This window comes from Myxine glutinosa, chromosome 2 (assembly GCF_964187855.1).
Source record: "Myxine glutinosa chromosome 2, kmMyxGlut1.1, whole genome shotgun sequence".
In the NCBI taxonomy this organism is placed as follows: Eukaryota; Metazoa; Chordata; class Myxini; order Myxiniformes; family Myxinidae; genus Myxine; species Myxine glutinosa.
Window position 1 is genome coordinate 103999171 of NC_136262.1, and position 20115 is coordinate 104019285.

Below are 20115 nucleotides of genomic sequence, written 5' to 3' on the forward strand. Positions count from 1 at the left end.
CTGTGCGCTGAAATCGTAATCCCTTCTCCGCTGCTTCTAATCCGTTCTCCGCAAACGTTACTCGGTCGCCTCACTGGCACCAGCTCGCTCCCCTCCTGCTGCGAGTTCCATTTACCAAACAATAGGGGGGTGCTCCAGCCTGGGGCTGTGACCAGGTGGACAAGAGATTACCATGTTCGTGCACATTCCTGACATTCATTTACGAAATCGTCTATCTGCTTCGTTACCAGTCCTAATCAATGAGTTACCAGCCCCAATCAATAAGTTACATTTCCACACTATATAAGGTCTCACAGCTGACAATGCATATCAGAGCAAAAACCAAGCCATGAGGTCGAAGGAACTGCCTGCAGAGCTCAGAGACAGGATTGTGGCGAGGAACAGATCTGGGGAAGCCCACAAAAAATCTCTGCTGCATTGAAGGTTCCCAAGAGCACAGTGGCCTCCATAATTCCTAAATGGAAGAAGTTTGGAGCAACCAGGACTGTTCCTAGAGCTGGCCGCCCGGCCAAACTGAGCAATCGGGGGAGAAGGGCCTTGGTAATGGAGGTGACCAAGAACCCGATGGTCACTCGGGCCGAGCTCCAGAGATCCTGTGTGGAGATGGGAGAAACTTGTGAGAAACAAGATTCTATGGTCTGATGAAACCAAGATTGAACTGTTTGGCTTCCGTCTGGCCACTCTGCCATAAAGCCCAGATCGATGGAGTGTTGCAGTGCAACATAACAAAATGTGAAAAAAGTTAAGGGGTCTGAATACTTTCTGAATGCACTGTACATACATACATACATGCAGTACATACATACATACATACTGTAACGAACTCAAGCAGACTCCATCGTGCCGGAAGCGGAAAGCGCGTTTATTGACGCGGTGATGATTCACTCGTGTCTGACGAATAAGCGCGTCCGATAAACCACAACAACAATGCAAATACAAGTCAGAATAATACGTTACATCCTCCTTTCTTTCAAGGAAGCCACTTTAAAGGAAACCAGCAAAGCAAATAACTCTATAAAGTAAAACTTACAATGAATTAATTAACAAACAGCATCACATTCAGATCACGTGAATCAATTGATTCAAATTTAAAGATCCAGACGTCTGGGAGGGTTAACCGCTCTGCCGCTCCTTGTGATGAACTTGGTATTTCTGGGAGATGCAGTGGCTCGAGGCGATGACACTGATGGGAGACTTTGGGATTCAGATGCTTGCTCACTTGGACTTGGGGACTTGCAGCAGTTCCCCACTGGGGTGTCCTGTTGAGTGGTGGGATCAGGGAAGTCCCTCATGTCCTGGGAAGAGTAAAAGCGAGAGAGTGGCTGACTTCCCACCGGGCCAACATTGGCTGAATGAGGCACTCTGCGGAGATGGAGCCTGTTACGCCGGTACACATTGTTTGGGGTCCTCAGCAAATATGACCGGGGGCTGTTGTGGCGCGCCTCAACTACAGCCGGAATCCAATGCCTGGCCTCCGGGTTTGGCAACATCCTAACACTGTCACCCGGCTGGAGCGGTGGCAAATCTGACATAGATGGCTTGTCATGATAGTATTTTTGTTTCTCCTTCTGTGTGTCAAGGCGTGATCTCACAAGGTGATGGTCATACCGCGCAGGCATGAGAAGAGTGCGGTTGCAAGGCAGTGTGTTTCTGGGGCGTCTTCCCATTAGGAGCTGAGCCGGGGACAAGTTTATTCCTTCAAGTGGAGTGGTGCGGTAGTCTAGCAGGGCTAAGTACTTATCTGCTGACTTCTTCCAGAGCCTTTTCACTGTCTGGATCGCTCTTTCTGCCTCTCCATTGGCACGTTGGTGCTTGGGGGACACAATGTCGTGAGTTATGCCATATTCTTTGCAAAACTGAGAAAATTCCTCTGACGTGTACTGACTTCCGGAATCGCTTCGCAGCTTCTCTGGAATACCATGTCGACAAAACTGCTGCTTGAGAGCTTCGATTACAGAGTGAGCTGTAATGTCCTTGAGGCAATCCACCTCCACAAACTTGGAGTAATAATCGACCGTGAGCAAATACTGCTTTGATTCGAAGTCAAAAACGTCGCTTCCAACTTCGATGAATGGAAGATCAGGCGTGTAAGTCGGCAAGAGAGGCTCCCGTTGCTGAGCGCTTTGATACTCTGCACACTTGCAACAATTCCGTACAGTTTCTTCGATGTCAGAGTTCATTGAGGGCCAATACATGACCTCGCGAGCACGCTGCTTACACTTGTTCACTCCGAGGTGCGATTCATGAATCAAGCTCAGCATTCTGGGTCTGAGGCTTGGCGGGATGACAAGGCGCATGCCTTTGTAGACAACACTGTCTGAGACTGCCAATTGCGTTCTGGAGTCAAAGTACGGACGGACCTGTGCTGGGACTTCCTTTCGGGAGTCAGGCCATCCACTTGCAATGACACCGCAGAGAAGGCTCATTTGACTCAGAGTAGCTTCCTGGATTTCGAGGTATTTTCCACTCGTGATCGCAAGGAACTGGAACATGTTCACAGGCTCAAGGTCTTTCCCAGCTTCTGAGTCGGTGTCCGGTAGAGGTGCACGGGACAATGTGTCGGGGAGCACCATCTCAGAACCACGGCAGTAGTTAACCTCCAAGTCATACCGTTGAAGCTTGAGCAACATACGCTGTAAACGCATGGGAGAAGATAGGAGAGGCTTCTTGAAGATTTCCTCAAGGGGTTTATGGTCATTATATACCACTACTGATTTTCCAAAGATATAGTAGTGAAATGCTTCTGTTGCATGGACGATTGAGAGCATTTCCTTCTCAATCATAGCGTAGCGACACTCAGTATCGGTCATACTGCGTGATGTGAACGCTATAGGGTTGCCATTCTGGAGCAAACAGGCTCCTACAGCGTTTTGGCTGGCATCGGCTTGTATTTCAACTGGCTGACTTACATCGTAGTACTGAAGGACCGGGGCCGAAATACATGCTTGCTTCAGCTTTTTGAAGGACCGCTCCTGAGCTGACTGCCAGGAGAACTCCACGTCCGCCTTGCAGAGATCACGGAGAGGCTTGCTTGTGTCACTTAGGTTGGGAATAAACTTCCCTAAATACTGAACGAATCCAAGGAAACGCTTGACGCCTTGTTTGTCTGTTGGACATGGCATTTTCTCAACTGCCTTCGTCTTGAATGGATCTGGTAGCACTCCTTCTGCAGTAAGCAGGTGGCCTACATAAGGGACTGAGGTTTGCCGGATGAGGCATTTTCGGAAGTTTAGTTGCAGGTTATAACTTGTAGCTCGTTGCATAACTCGCTTCAGTACACAGTCGTGGTGGGTGATGTCACGACCAGCAACTAAAATGTCATCCATTACCGCTGTTGCCCATTCTATCCCTTCTAGCATCTGGTCCATGATTCGCTGGAATATCTCCGGCGAGCACCGCAATCCATAAGGGAGACGCAGCCAGCGGTATCTCCCTACAGGAGTATTGAACGTGGTCAAGAATGAAGAAGGCTCGTCAAGGCGAATTTGCATGAACCCACTGCGGGCGTCAAGCACAGAAAATACTTTGGCTCCAGGGATTTGAGCTAAAACTTCCTGAACAGTTCTCATTGGGTAGTGCTCACGTTTTGTGCACTTGTTTAAGTCTTTGGGGTCTATACAGATGCGGACTTTGCCGTTGCGAAGAGCTACTACCATGGAACTCACCCACTCAGTCGGTCGTTCTACCTTCACGATGTGACCTTCGGTGACCATCTCTTGTAGCTTGTCAACTATTTGCTCTCTCAATGCTGCAGGCTGTCTGCGAGGAGCGTGAACTACTCCCTGTGACCCTTCTACAAGCTTGATCCGATAAGTTCCGGGAAGAGTTCCAGTTGTCTTGGCAACTTCTGGAAACTCAGAGATTACTGCTTCCTGAGACACATTGACTAGAGGCTGAACAAGAGACAACTTATCGAGCTTGACAATGAGGCCTAGGGCTTCCGAGGTAGCGCCTGACATTACATTCTCCTGATCGAGGTCAATGACCTCAAAACTGGCTCTAACGGTCTTGTTTTTGTGAGAGAGAGGGAGTGTCACGGTACCGACAGGATGGATAGTATGGTTCGAGTATGTTTTAAGAACTTTATGCGACGATTGTAGATCGCCTGCGAGGTGCTGGACTAACTGGTAGTCGTTGAGTGTTAGTGTGTTGCACCTTGCACCCGTGTCAATCCGGAACCGAGTCGGCTGACCCAGCAACGTGACGGTCTGTGCCCACTTGTCATGAGTAGCCGTATTGATGCTTGGTTGTAGAGCGGAGATCCTTAAAATTTCAGATTCCTTGACGAGTTCTTGAGGAAGATCTACATGATCTAGACTGGTCTCCTCATCAAGGGACTTTAGGTCGCGCAGTCTCTTCCGACACGCCGCAAACCAGTGACCAGGCTTCTTGCAGTAGGAGCAGCTAGAATTAATTGCTGGACACTTGGCTTGCCTGTGCACTGACTGGCCACATTTGCTGCAGGGACCGTCATTCCGAAACCGATTCTCAGCTTTGAACAGCTCGGTGGCTTGTGTATGCCTATCAGGCTTGCTCTTACAACGTTGAGTCTGGTGCTGAGTTCGTTCGTATTCAGATCTGAGGGCTGAGATGAGAGCATCTTCATCTCGGACTATTCTCATATGTTTCTGCGAGAGCTCTAGCTGTTGGCCAATTTCTATAGCTTTAGCTAGTGAGAGCTCCTCACCCCTATCGAGTAATTTCTCTTGGACCCTCTTATCATGGCTGCCATCAATGATGCAATCGACGATTATGTCGTCTGGGTCTTGGTAATCGCAATCCATGAGAATTATCCTCAGATCTTTTATGAAATGATCAAAAGACTCACCACTCCGCTGGCGCCTTTGTTTCAGTCGGTGTCTGGCAACTCTTTTGTTCTTTCTGGGCTGCACATAGTTCTGGAATTTGTTCAGCACTTCCTGCGGGTCGTCTTTCTCTCCTTCCTCCCAAGATAGAGTTTGGTAGATTTGACGACCTTGTTCGCCGATCCACGTTCCGAACCATCCTGCTTGACGAGGCTTCGTAATGTCTGCGAGCGGCCCTGACAAGACAAAACTGACGTGATTTCTGAACCGGCAAAACTCCTGGTAGAGATCCAGACTCTCCCAGTCGATCGAGGGATGATCAAAGTTCGGAGATGCCATATTTATGGAGACGAATGGCGGCTTATGGCGTGAATATCAACGAACTTCTGACACCATGTAACGAACTCAAGCAGACTCCATCGTGCCGGAAGCGGAAAGCGCGTTTATTGACGCGGTGATGATTCACTCGTGTCTGACGAATAAGCGCGTCCGATAAACCACAACAACAATGCAAATACAAGTCAGAATAATACGTTACACATACATACATACATACATACATACATACTGAGTTCATATAAAAAGAAATTAGACATTTATAAAGCAGCTGGAAATATCTTATGTGTAAGTTTTGTCTGATTATTATCGAGCAGTCTTTGTTGTATTCGCCATACGACACAGTTGCTGCATTTTCTTTGTGACGTGATTTCACATTTAGCTCATGTGTTCATTGGTGTCAGACCCATGACGTCGTTCGAGTTTACTAATATAAGGTATGCAGCTGAGGTGTGATTAGAAAAGCAAAGACAAATGCACTTGGCTATAGATACCCTAGTAATTCATGGAAATTTCGACCAAAAAATGAAAAAAAAAAGACTGCAGGAAACACCAAAAACTCAAAAAGGTCGATGCATTAAAAAAAAAAAAAAAAAAAAAACGATTCATAACTCCAACAGCAAATGGACCACAGAAGGAATAATCACTCTCGTTTATCCACTTCAATATCACCAGGAGGAGAAATGAAAGCTTCGGGAAACATCATTGGGTTGGATATTGGCTTTGATCAGGTCGAACTGCGCAAGAATAATCAAGCTTCAATCAGAGGAGCTCAAACAGAAGCATAAATAGAGTCTGTATTATTGATTTCTTTACCACCGTTAATGAGGTAGCATGTGAAGTACAACATCAATTACCTGACAATTGATAGCCTTCAGATGTAAACAAAAACTAATCCATTAAAAAAGTTCTTTCAAAGAGAATGATCAAATTCTCTGACGTCACTGGCTTCGGCACCACAATAGAAACATCATCATCTATCTATAATTCCAGCAATCTCTGTGTGTCTGTGTGTCTGTGTGTCTGTGTGTCTGTGTGTCTGTGTGTCTGTGTGTCTGTGTGTCTGTGACCGCTGTTTCTCGACAACCACGGGTCCGATATACTTGAAACTTGCCAGGTATATTGCTGGGGACCCGAGGATGTGCCTTTTCAAGGTTTGAAATTAATCGGACAAGTACTTACCGAGCTATGTCCAAAAAACGCTTCAACCAATCAGAGAGCAGCGAGCTATCACGTGTGCCGAACGTGGCGATCAGACTCTGCCTCGGACGGCACATTTGACAGCGTATTCATTTATTTCACGTTGGAAAACTATGTTGCCGTTAAACTATGTTTTAAAACGAATTCAAACTGCGATTAAATTAAAACGATTCATCGTAACTGCGATTTGCGAACTTCCGGACAGTGACGACTTATCTTCCGGCAGCCAATCACAGAACGCTTTGTTGCGTAGGCGTGGCCGATGTGAGACGAGCGGAGCTGAGCGCGTTACGAGCTGACCGCCATTACGGTACGTAATTCGATTTCTTATGCGCATTATTTCTCCCAATTCAGTCAGAGCGAAGGGCGGAAGCGAAGAGCGTTGTTTTTTTTGTTTACGGGCGTACGGGCGGGGTAGAGCGTACGGGTAGCGTTTTTTTTTTTTTTTGGCAAGGAACGGGCACCCACGTACGGGCAATGCCCTAGTCTATCTATAATTCCAGTAATCTCTGTGTGAATGTCTGTGTGTCTGTGTGTCTGTGTGTTTGTCTGTGACCGCTGTTTCTCGACAACTTCCGATAACTTCCGTATACCGGTCCGATATACTTGAAACTTGCCAGGTATATTGCTGGGGACCCGAGGATGTGCCTTTTCAAGGTTTCATATTAATCGGAGAAGTAGTTACCGAGCTATGGCGATTTCTTTACCAAACTCCGCAAGCCGTTCGCTTTGGACCAAACCATTTCATGTAAATAGAGGGGGGGGGGGGGTTCTGTGGTCGTTGCGAATGGACCAAACCATTCATGTAAATAGAGGGGGGGGGGGTTCTGTGGTCGTTACTGCCACGTGGTTTCAAAGTTTTTTTTTGTTGTTGTTTGCACGCATGTTTTTTTGCACCCACGTACGGGCACGCCCTAGGATGTTTACACACACACACCCCTACACAAATTTTTTTTTTTTTTTTTTTTTGGCAAGGGACGGGCACCCACGTACGGGCACGTCCTAGTAAAGAGAATGCCATCTTGCTCTCAGACTACAAAAAGCCAGTAACTTTGATTGGATCAAACATGATTAGTGATCTACTCACTTTAAATTCAGCGAATGGAAACGTGTTCATGTGAGTGGCAAAGACAGACTGGGATACGTTGTGTATTTCTGGTGATTGGCAGATCTACTCTTAAAGTTCTTATAAGTAATGGAGAAAAGTACCAAAGGGCCCTTCGGCCTGAGGAAGTTCTTGAGTTATGGGTGAAGCTTTTCCTGAGACTTGGTCTGCTCTATCTTGTTTGGTACAAAATTAGTGGAGTAGCGCTGATTACATTTCATGGTTGGCAACCTTTAGTCTTTATTTTTTTCAATACTGGATGCCAACAGAGTGCAAACAGACAATGCACCGAGTCGGCCATAGGGAATCAAGCAGGGAAATGGAGGAACAGGAAATGAGGAAGGGGGAGGAAACACACAGTAACAGATCTGAATCAGGCCCATAAGAGCATGCGGCCTGGACAAGCACACACAAATCCAAAATAATTAAAGTACACATGAAGGCAGCACCAGATGGTTTGACCGATATTTATATTGTCAAGTCCGTAGAAGATGAACACCAGCCTTGGACGGATGGACGGTCGGTCCTTAATTCCGAGGCGTGTGACCGAAACTGGTGGTTGGTCCGTCGTGCGCGGGTAAAGGAAACAAGGTGCTTACCTGGACAAAACATACGGGTTGATTTCCGAAACCCACAGCAAAGAAACACGACACATAAAATAAAAAATGCCACAATAATGATTTGATGAAAGTCAAGCACGGCAAAATAAAGGTTGAGGTAAAATAAATCCTAATTTTGAGACGTCTCCACTCAGTCACAAATACAACATATGGGGTAAAGATAATAAATAAAAAAAGGTTTTCTTTTATTCGGCCGGTACTCAGCTCTGGCCCAAAATACGCCTGGGAGCTCGATGGCAGTCGCGGCAGTCCTTGCAGCCACCCGTGGGGGAAATGCTCCAACAAATGGCACTGAAAACACCCAAGCGTGAGCAGGCAGCCAACCGGCCCGTCCTCGCTTCCACCGCCATGCGAGACATTGCTCTCTGCTCCCCCGAAAAGCACCGAGTCAAACAACATCCCCTCCTTCAACTACTCCAAGGCTTCACAAAGCTCGAAAATTTATCTTCACAGGCGCACGAGACAAAGTGACTGACCGAACCGAAAGCCAGACCGAAAGAGAGACTCAGAGTCTTCTTCTTCCTTTCTCCTTGAACCTTCTATCTCTGACGTCACTCTGACCAATCGCCGAGTTCCACTGCATCACTCCATGGCCGGGCTTGACCAATGACGAACTTCGGGGCCTGGCCGACCGGTTACAATCCCTTTGAGGCGGAGCTTAGCCATCGATCGAGAATGTTCGGCTTCTGCCGGTTATGATAGGTTAATGGAAGGTCGTTGTTGTAGTTGTTGTTGTAGCAAGAGTTAGTTTTATTGGTTGGTTTTGTTGTAGTTTTAGAAACATAGGGAAAAGCCACAGGAGGCAATCACAAGCTGGGGGAAAACTAACTTACCCCTATCAAGATAATACCGCTCCACCTGCCCCCTCACCCCCCCCCCCCCCCACAAACAACCAAACAACACAAACCTTAAGACACACAAGCAACCTGAAGCTCCAGCATCGAAATGTCTCCTATGCACCCACGGTCCATACTAATACAATACAATCCTATCTCCACTGTATTATTTCATCTCCTATCCCCACAAACAACAATATATATATATATATATATATATATATATATATATATATATATATTGTTACAGACGCGGCTTTTAGATGTTATATTGACCGAGCGGTGGTGTATTTAACCGCGTCCGAACAGTTCCTCCCCGATTAAAACCCGATTCCACCCGACGTTGACCAGATCGCCCCACAGATATTCAATCGGGAAATCTCTAAAGCGACCGAAAGAGAAGGAAAAAGAAGAAGAAGAAGAATACGGAGGAAGAACAGGTTTTATTATACACACACAAGCAATGGATGGAAGAAGCAGTAACACAGCGAATGGTTAACTTACACTATTCATTTTTACTTAGCCCCAAGACAAACGAGCAGGACAGGACGTTCACACTTACACAGGGGATAATTGCAGGCAGGTAGGCTTGAGATGGATCGCTTGAGAGGCAGGCAAGGTCGGGAGGCCGCCGTTCGCAATTCCTCGCGGTTTTTGGCGGGAAACCCTCCGTCGTTTCTCCACTGCGGCAGACGTTACGCGCTGGTTCGGCACACCTGCTCCTCTCCTTGGGGTGGGGCCGTCTCCCTCCTTTCAGCGCGTCTCTCCAAAGCTGGTCTCCTTGCCGAGTACCTCTCCTCTTTGGTTTGGAGCGTTTCGCATCTCACTGCCTATTGGTGCAGTCTCTTTGCTCCTCTCCCAGGGTCATCTCCAGGCTCCAGCTCATCTCCAGTCATCTGGTAAAGCAGTCCCTTGCAGTCGCTTTTATCACCTCGAGCGAAATCAAGCCGCCGACTCCGAGGGCACGCCTACCGGGTCACTCACCGCGGTGTTGATTGGCTGTTAGGGCTGGTTCACTCCTTCCCTCTTATGACGAGGTGGAGACACGCCTTTCTTCCCCAACCTTACCTCGTGGCCAATGGTGGTTTGAAGAAAACCATCCAAAATGCGGAAGGCAATTGGAAGGGAGGTTTTGGGGAAATTGGAAGGGCCTACGCTTATTTTGTTTGATACAATGCAAAGTCAATCTAGTGGGAAACACATACTTAGCCTACATGGAATAAGGGAATACACTATTTAAAAGATATATCGTGACCTGCGTGTATATTTCATGCAATTAACTAGGACGCTGACTGCGACCATTATTTACATTACAGGGTGGTACCGTACGTTTGTAACGTTCACATTGTAACGTTTTCACATTCGTTACACTTCCTCCAAAATTGTTACACTTCTCAAAAACCGTTACACTTCTCAAATTCGTTACACACTTCTCAAAATCGTTACACACTTCTCAAAATCGTTACACTATATATATATATATATATATATATATATATATATATATATATATATATATATATATATATATATATATATATATATATATATATATATATATATATATATATATTGTTACGGATCTCTACGTCGGCCTTTTTCCCCTTAAGAAGGGGGGATTACTCCCCTTATTTATGACTGACTCCTATGCACTCAACGACGTGAGTCCTGAAGTTGCTCGGCTCCCTCCGGAGAGGCAAGTGAGCAACCCCGTTCGCGACCGCAGACAAGATGTTAATTGCCGAGCGGATTAGCAGCCGCGGCACGAACCATTAGCAAGTAACTGACCCGATTCTTAACGTTGGCCAAATCGTGCCACAGGTATTCAATTGGGAAAAGACAAGGATGAACGGATGTAAAGGAAAGAAAGGCAAGGTAGGAAGAACAAATATAATTTATTACTAACTATTATGTACACAATCAAAAGTAACCAAGGAGAAGGAAAGATACGAAAATAGTTTACAGAAGGATGGAAGGACCAGAAGGACACAGTGCAATATTAACTTACCTACTCAGTCTTACTTAACCCCAGGACAACATAAAAGACGGACGACATTCAGACTTACACGGGGATGATGACAGGAATGGCAGGAAGGAGAGGAAGGTTCAGCTGGAGCAGGAGAATGGTCGGGCCGGGAGTGAGCAGCTGCCGCCCCTCCTCAGGCGTGTTCGCACGGCGGCGTCGCTTTGTAGCCGCGGCCGAAACCGCTGTCAACGCTCAAAGCTGCGGTGGTCAAAACTGCTGTTGGTTCAGCTCCGGTTTGTTCAAACCACAAAGCTGCGGTGGTTCAGCTCCATGCTGCTGCTCCTCCTCCACTGAAGTCTGAACTCAACTGGTGGACTGCTCTTCCTCCACTGATGGACTGCGGTACTCAACTCTCTGACGCATCTGCGGTGGGGGCGTCGCGTGACGGGTTATATAGGCCACACCCTCAAATCTTTGCGAACCTCCCCGATCGTTCTCTCTCCGCCCTCTCAAGCCAAACCCCTCGTGCTTGGTTGGTTGGTCGGGGCTGGCTCACTCCTCCCTCCCATGACGCGATGGAGACACGCCTTTCTTCTCCGAGCTGGAGCACATGGCAATGGCGGCGAATGCACTTGGCAATAGAGGCTTTGGGAATGGAAGCTTTGGGGAATTTGAAAAGGGAACTATCTTATGTCATCTGATGCAATGCAGAGTCAACTAATGGGAAACACAGCCTTAAACTAATACACATAAGGAAATAACTATTGAAGGGCATATGGTGGCCTACGTGCTTGCGATGGAGTAACTAAGAGGACGACCTTTGACTTTACACACAAAACGGAGATATTTACAAGGAATCATTACACTACTTAGAGGGTGATATTTACACACAAAAAAAACACAGGATTCTCAAATCCACAACAATATATAATATATATATATGTAGGGAGCTGTAATGCCCCTCCCCCTTTGTATATCCTTGCTGCTTTACCAATTACCAAGTATAACCAATTATATGTTTTGTTTTGACTTGCTACTGTACTCTTTTATGATACTGAGTTCTTTCTACTGCATTGAGGATGTGTAATATCCTAATAAGGAGTTCTCTGCCTTTATGCTCTGGCCTGCGTGGGCACAATCTCTAGTTCCCCTTTCTAGGCCTTGGAGGCAACTCTTATCTCTCTTTGCCTTTTTCCTGATTTTGCCATTATCTTGCAAGTTGACAGTTTTACGAGTGTCCACTCCCCTTTGTACTTTCCCAAGCCAGCTGCTATACAGAAAGTTGTAAACATGTTGTCACATAATGCTGACCATCTTCTTATCAGAGCTAACCCATGACTGGCCTTGGATGAACTTCCTTTAATTAACTGAACAACAGGATGGGACTATGGTGGGGGACCCAATGAGCCCATTCTGTCTCTGTGTCTTGTGAGCTAACTCCACCCCTGACTTTCCTTTATATAAAGCAATGTTAATTGAATTATTTCAGAGCATCTTGTTGTACTGTTGGTCATTCCTTGTGAGTTTCAATGCAACTTTGCTGTCCTCAAGCTTGAGTACTCGAGTTCCAATAAATATATCCGTTGCTCCTTTTCTCTGAGTCTTTGAGTCCCAAGTCCTAAGTCCTCGTTCTCGGCAACTGGTGGCAGCGGTGGGATCAGTCTGGGCAGTCCGGGACGCGGTCCCAGGCAAGGGAGTGGTGAGAGACCAGCTGGCAATTGATCCGGGTCAGGTGAGCTGTGGTTTTCTTTTGTTTTTTCCTTTTTAGCCCGGGGGTCAGTCCAAATTGTAACCCACTCTCTCTTGCTCGGTCGCCGTACGTTCCGTTCCCTGCTCATACCTGTTCCACGAACCTAAATTTAATTACGGACCGCTTGGGTCCTGGAGCAACTGATTGTTTATGGACTCGTTAGGGTAACGTTACGTAAGGAGAAGTGCCCCACGTTGGGCGCCTGAGGTTAAGGGGTAATAGATCTCTGGGTTGTAAGGGTAAGGATAAGGGCGGCGTCCCGATCCGAGGCCTACCCGGGAGACGTTGGGATTTTAAGTAAGATCAGAACTATTATACGGGCGTAGGACGCCAGGAAAGTGCAGTAAGGGTAGGATAGACGGCTGTGTAGGCGGGCGAGCCTCTCAGGAGAGTAGGTAGCGCGGCCGTACCACGCGAGGCGGGCGAACCTCACGAGTACAAGACTGCGAGCCTCTCAGAGTTAGGTAGACGGCTGTAAACGCGAGGCGGGCGATCCTCACGAGTACAAGGCTACGTCGGTAAACTAAATTTTCCTAGGATGGGTAACAGTATGGGTAATAAGACAGTAAAGGCAGGTGAACCGCTTAGACATACCCCAGCATTTTTTATGTTTAAGAGGTATGGCTATGCTGCTGTGAGACCAGGGAAGTCATGGGTTGCATTGACGAAGGATTTAGGAGAACCGTGGCCCGAAGGAGGGTCTTTTGCGCTGGAAAAATTGGACGTGTTGTATGAGACATTAGAAAAGTTCGAACAGGCCACGAAACACTTTCCGCCTGACTATTGGAAAGTCTTTGGCTGGTGGAAGGAAGAAGCGATGAAGCGACACGCAAAGTCGAAACAGGCCAGCTTGGCCGGTGAGGTAACAAAACTCAAGGGTCTGAGGAAACAGGCGAATAAAGAGCAGGATGAAGTGCTTAAGGAAATAGAGAGGCAGGCCAACGCGCGACTGATGCCGCTCGTTGAAAACCCAGACCCCGCGAGAGGGGAGGCAGTGACCAATCTACCCTCCCCAGCCCCAGTCCTAAGCTCTGTCCCGGGGTTTCAGGCACCACCTATCCTTTCTGCGCCCCCGCTACCACCTCCCTATAACCCCGCTACCATCGCGCCCCAGATACCCCAGAACCACCCGAGCCAGGGAAGGCCGTTTGCACAACTCGGGGCTAACGGAATAGATGACGGGACCGACATCGCAGGGTTCCCGCCACCGATAGGACCGGATGGGTTATACCCCTCACTGGTAGGTTGTAAGGGGAAAAGGACCTCACAAACTACCCCATCGGAATGTCAGGAAATAGAGGAAAGGAAAACATTGTGCCCTGTACAAGTTATCGGGGTTGACGCAGCAGGTCATGGGGTTCGGGAAAGAGTACCATGGAAAGAATCCTCTTTAACTGTAATGCGGGCAAGGATTCAACATTTGCTTATTGAGGATCCACGGCAGATAGTGCCGACCATGTCGAATTGGGTTTTGGATGGCGAGTGCGACTATCGAGACATAACCCATATGGGAGTGTCCGTGCTCCCACCCAAGGTATGGGAAAGGGCTAGACAAAGAGCACACTGGCCGGTGGCAGACCCAAGGGCTGGTGCAAACCCCCTGTTAACACAAGCGCAATGGGATGCTCAAAAGGTCCTGCTGCTAGATTCTATTGAGCAGGCGCTGTTGCCAGCAGGAGGTCCGGATTGGGGAAAAATTGGGGCCATAAAACAAAAGGCAGGAGAACCAATTGGAGAGTACCGAGAAAGGTTGGAAAAGGCCATTGCGCGCTGGGGAGGACTGGGTCCGATGCAGCTGGGAGGGCTACCCCAACCATTGGTAAATCAATATCTAATCGAGGGGCTTCGGCCGGTGTTAAAGAAACAGGTACAGACCGTCCTCTTCGGCTGGAAGGGAATGACAACCAACGAATTATGCGACAAACTGGAACAATGCCCGGGCTCCTCCCTAGAGGAGAAGAAGGATATTAAGGAGGAAATATTGCAAATGTTTGTCCAAGAGAAACGGGCTCAATTTAATCAGAATAAAAAGGGGGATCAGAGTCAGAACTACATACACGAACAGTGCCAGAAGTGGGGACCTGTTCGAGGTCCAGAGGAACATAGGAGGAGTTGTTATCCTCTTTTCTATAAGGGCCAATTCCCCAATGGAGAGTGGATCCACAACGAAAATGAGAACTGCGACGGTTGTACTGAGGAAGATTTTGGACTAATTAATATGAACGAGGTGAAACAACAATGGACAATACCACCCCCTCTTCCCCCTCCTCCTCAAAACCCTCAAACTTGGACTGTGCAAGGGCCCCCTCCCCAAAATTGGTATCCACCAAGACCCCTTCTCCAAAACCCCGGACCACCCCCCAATAGTGGGATGCAGAACGGACCAAGGGGGAACTGGGCCCCGCCTCGGGGTCCGCCGCAGTGGCAACCAGTGAACCAGTCACATTGGGGGCCGCCAGAACGCCGGCAGGGCGGAAGGGGCGCTGTAGAGGGACGACCTATGCCCTCCGCACCACCGGTTCCGCAGGAACCGTGCCATTATTGCAAGCAGATGGGACACTGGATACGTGATTGCCCAAAGGCTCGTAAGGGGTTTCAGCCCCAATACAATAGAGGGGCCTATTGACGGGACGCTGGCGAGTCGCCCAAGGAGTGTCCTCTCTTGACCATGACACCGGCAGAGGAACCAACCATGATGTTGGACGTGGAGGGAAGACAATTAGAATTTCTCGTAGATACGGGCGCGACTCGCAGCACAATTAACAAGGGGCAATTGCCCTCTTTGCGCCCTACGGCCAGGAACGTTCAAATACTGGGTGTTTCGGGTTTACCCCAAGCGCTTCCTATTTCGGAGGAAGTGCGAGTAACATGCGGCCCGCTGGAGGCTAAACATGCTTTTTTGATGACCACTACCGCCCCGACGAATTTGCTGGGACGGGATTTATTGTGCCGTTTGGGCTGTCAGATCTCATGTACCGAGGAGGGAGTTTTCGTAGACGTCGCGAAATCTAAACGCGACTTGGTAATGACGGCATTGTCTCGGCCCGGCCCCACCGTGTATTGGTGGCGCATGGATGAAGGGGCTCTGGCTACCTGGACGCATATCATAGATAATGTGTGTTTGGACAACGCAGTTCTGCGAGATTGGCTACAACTGCACGAAATTTCGATAAAAACCTTAAAGGATAGTCCACCCCATTGCACTGCGTACTATGATGCAACGGGCGACGACGAGAATTATCGAGAAAAGGTTAAGGAAAAGCTGGGCGAGCGCACGCCTCTACACTTGTCACGGATGTGGATCGGCCGCGAGGGAATAGGAATCGAGGCAGTCCTAACCTCGAGTCAGCGTGCATTGACCCGATACCCCGAAGGAGCGGCCGCCCATGTTACCCTCACTACTGCCAAGGGGTGGCCGCCGGAAAGTGTAGGTTGGATGGTAGGGAGGTTACGTGAAGTTCCCCTACAAGGTTATCGGAGTAAGAAGGGCCGTTGGACTTTGAAACGGCTCCAAAATGGCGAAGGGTTCTCAATTGACTTCAAGACACAACGGAGGGATGGAACGTTCGAAGCAACAGAGTTGCCTCCTAAGGGCACCTATGCCATGAGGGCAGTGCTGACGGACCCGGGTGAGTCAGATTACCTCCTAGCGGAGGTGCCAGACAATTTATGGCCCAAAAGCGACGGTGAGGTTGGACGGATGCGAGACGCCGAACCTCTAGTGATAGCAGTGCAGCCGGGGATGCGCTTGCCAAATGTAAAACAGTATAAGCTACGACCTGAGGCCGACGTAGGCATAGCACCAGTGATTCAATCCCTAGTGGAACAGAAGATTATCGTGGAAACTAACAGCCCATGTAATACACCAATTTTGCCAGTTAAAAAGCCGTCAAAGGACAAATGGAGGTTTGTACAGGATTTAAGGGAGGTGAACAAGGTGATACAGGGCATACACCCACTAGTTCCAAACGGAGAAACCCTCATGATGTCAATTCCACCGGACGCAACATACTTCACGGTCATCGACCTTTGTTCTGCGTTTTTCTCTGTGCCCATCGCGCCTGAGTCACAATACTTATTCGCTTTCACCCATAGGGGGCGCCAGTATACTTGGACAGTACTACCTCAGGGGTTTTCAGATAGCCCCACTCTGTTTTCCCGGGCGCTGCACCGCGACCTGGCGGATGTGGAATTGAAGGGAGGGTCAGTGTTGCTGCAATACGTTGACGATTTGTTGATTTGCTCCCCTTCAAAGGAGGCGTGCGAAATGGATTCTTTGGCCCTATTAAAGGCCTTGGCGGCCAAAGGCCACAAAGTAGGCAGACCAAAACTTCAGTTTGTGCGGCAGGTTGTAACTTACTTGGGACACGCCATTTCGCATGGAAAACGAGAATTGGATGCTGGACGGGTGACCGCTATCATGGAGCTGCCTCGCCCTCGCTGGCAACGACAAATGCTGCGCTTCCTAGGTATGACGGGATACTGCCGCACTTGGATACTTGATTTTGCGCTGCTGGCTAAACCACTGTACGAGGCGACCAAATCAAATGCCCCGGACCTATTGATATGGACGGATGAATTGAGGCGATGTTTTGACGGGCTGAAACAGGCGCTGGTTACGGCACCGTCATTAGGACTCCCGGATTATGCGAAACCATTTACCCTTTACACTCACGCCGTGGGAGGTTTCGCCCAGTCAGTTTTGACACAGACCCATGGGGATAAGGAGCGGCCGGTAGCCTACTTTAGTAAAAAGTTAGACCCGGTCGAACAAGGGTTTCCGGTGTGCTTGCAAGCCGTGGCAGCGGCCAGGTACGCAGTAGAAAGAACAGCGGACATTGTTATGGGACACCCAGTAACGCTACGAGTACCGCATTGCGTCACTTCGCTGTTGTTACAGCGAAGCACACAGCATTTGTCTAACACTAGATTAATGCAATACGAATCCGCACTGATCACTGCAGCCAACATCACGATCGAACGTTGCACGACGCTCAACCCAGCCTCACTGATGCCCACTCCTGAGGAGGGCGAACCTCATGTGTGCACCGACGTTGTGCAGCTAGTCTCCACGGTGCGATCGGATTTAAAGGACAATCCCTTAGAATATCCCGACTGTACATATTATGTCGATGGATCAGCTAGGCGCGCATGGGACGGGTCCCTGTTGTCCGGGTACGCCGTGTGCTCGGATAGCGAAACGGTAGAGAGCGGGCGTCTTCCACCTACATTTTCCGCACAGCAGGCGGAGCTGTGCGCCTTGACCAGAGCGTGCAGCTTGGCGGAAGGCCTTGCCGTCAACATTTACACAGATTCGGCCTACGCTCACGGCGTAGTCCACGATAAAGGAGCCATCTGGAAGATGAGAGGTTTTCTCACATCTGCCGGTTCAGTGATAAAGAATGGCGCGTTGGTAGAAGGGCTCCTCCGAAGCATTTTACTTCCCCGCGCTATCGCGGTAATTAAGTGTCGTGGCCACCAAAGGGCGGACACTGACGTTGCCCGGGGCAACGCAAGGGCGGACGAGGCGGCAGGAAAGGCCGCCAACCAACAGATAGAACGCAACATGCCGATGGTGACACGAGCACAGAAGACAGCCGCACAGATTGCTGACATACCGACTGCGGGACCACCCGCCACACCAACTAAGGACGATATCATAAATTTGCAAAATGCTGCACCGACGGCCGAACACGAGGTCTGGCTCAAACGAGGAGCGATACGCCCTGGGCCAGGGGAAATGTGGACCCTTGATGAAAAACCTATAGCACCCCAGGCTTTACTGCCTTGGCTGGCACGCATGGCTCATCAGAATGGTCATGTGTGCCAGAGGGGGGTGATGGGACAGATAGACTACACTTGGGCAGCGCCAGGACTGTCACGGATTGTATCCGAAGTGTGCCGATCGTGTGTGGTCTGCCAGCAACACAATAGAGGGGCGCCACCGAGACATGCACATGATGGGGGACGACCCCCGCCTAGTGGGCCGTTCGCAACTATTGAGTTCGATTTTACAGAATTGGAACCAAGCTTGTCGTTTCGCTATGTGTTGGTAATCGTAGATACGTTCACCAAATGGGTCGAAGCATACCCATGCGTCAAATCCGATGCTCCGACAGTAGTGAAGCGCCTCGTGCGGGATTTTATGTGCAGATTTGGCATTCCCCAGATAATTTCGTCAGATCAAGGAGGCCATTTCACGGCGCAGGTGGTTAAGGGCATCCTGAAGGCGTTGGGCGTTAAACAATCCTTCCATTGCGTCTACCACCCACAGTCCTCAGGACTTGTGGAACGAACGAACAAGACTTTAAAGAATAAACTAGCGAAACTTTGCGCAGACACAGGCTTGAGGTGGCCAGAGGCTCTTCCGCTTGCATTGATGAGCATTCGTTCCACCCCGGGTCGCACTACGGGCCTTTCCCCCCACGAAATATTAATGGGACGACCTATGAGCTTGCCCGTTTCAGCACCAACAGACATGTCCACCCTTGCTTTGCCAGTAATGGATGACATGCTTTTGAGATTTTGCATAGGCTTGTCGAATGTGGCACGCAGCATCCATGCTCGAGTACGAGAGGCGCTGCCTGAACCAATAGGCCACGCCATCCACAACTTTCAGGCCGGCGACTGGGTGCTCGTGAAGCACTTCACCCGCAAGGCTGCTTTGGAGCCACGGTGGAAGGGACCATTCCAGGTGCTACTGGTCACACCGACGGCAGTCTTCTGCGAGGGTAAACCTTCGTGGATCCACGCCACCCATTGTAAGTTGTCCATCCCCGCACCACAAGCCACACAAGACACCGCACCTCACATTGCTGCAGACACCACACCTCACACCGCTGAAGACAATGCACCGTCTAGGGCACCACAGTCTCCTAAGGGCGGCGATGACGGTCATGATGATGGGAATTCTGGGCAGCTGCCTAACAAACCCCGCCAAGGATAGGCTTCTGCAGTTTAACCCACTGAGAGAGGATCTCCCCAAATACCCAGGGCACGACAACTACACGTTATTTAAACTTTACTCCGTCAAATACATAACGGCTCCCCGGGGACAGGGGATAGTAGTACATTGCTGTGAGTTGGAGACACATTTCAAGTGGTTATCTGTAAGATGGATGGAAGCCATGGTGGTACATAATGGGACACCACAGGCACGCATGACAACCCCACGCATAGTCTTAACTAAAGTTAGACAGGTGGAAAATGGAAGGTTTACTGGGACCGTGAATAGTCACGCCGCCGCAGGATATCAATGGGGCACGGGCATCGACAATACTACTCTCCTACTGTCGCATGCCCTCGTCGGCCCACACACCACGATAATACTTGAATGTGGAATATGGCCCCCGCGCACGCTGATTAGAAGGAACAAAAAGAGGGGAGAGACCCAACACCAATTCCGGCCTAGTTGTGCCGCCTACGTCATTAAACCCCCTCCTGCCCAGGAAGTAAGAAGGAAGCCAGAGGAGAACACATACTGGAAGGTCGCACGGC

At 49.1% G+C, this 20115-nt stretch overlaps 1 long non-coding RNA gene across 1 annotated transcript in view; it reads right to left on the minus strand.

Annotated features, from left to right (window-relative positions):
• The window catches only part of LOC137421492 (uncharacterized), a 29910-nt gene that overhangs the window by 235 nt on the left and 9560 nt on the right, over positions 1-20115 (minus strand). The window contains exon 3 of the long non-coding RNA XR_010983348.2: positions 1-593. This exon is cut by the window's left edge and continues 235 nt beyond it. This is a non-coding gene — a long non-coding RNA (uncharacterized LOC137421492). The remainder of the gene's footprint in view (positions 594-20115) is intronic.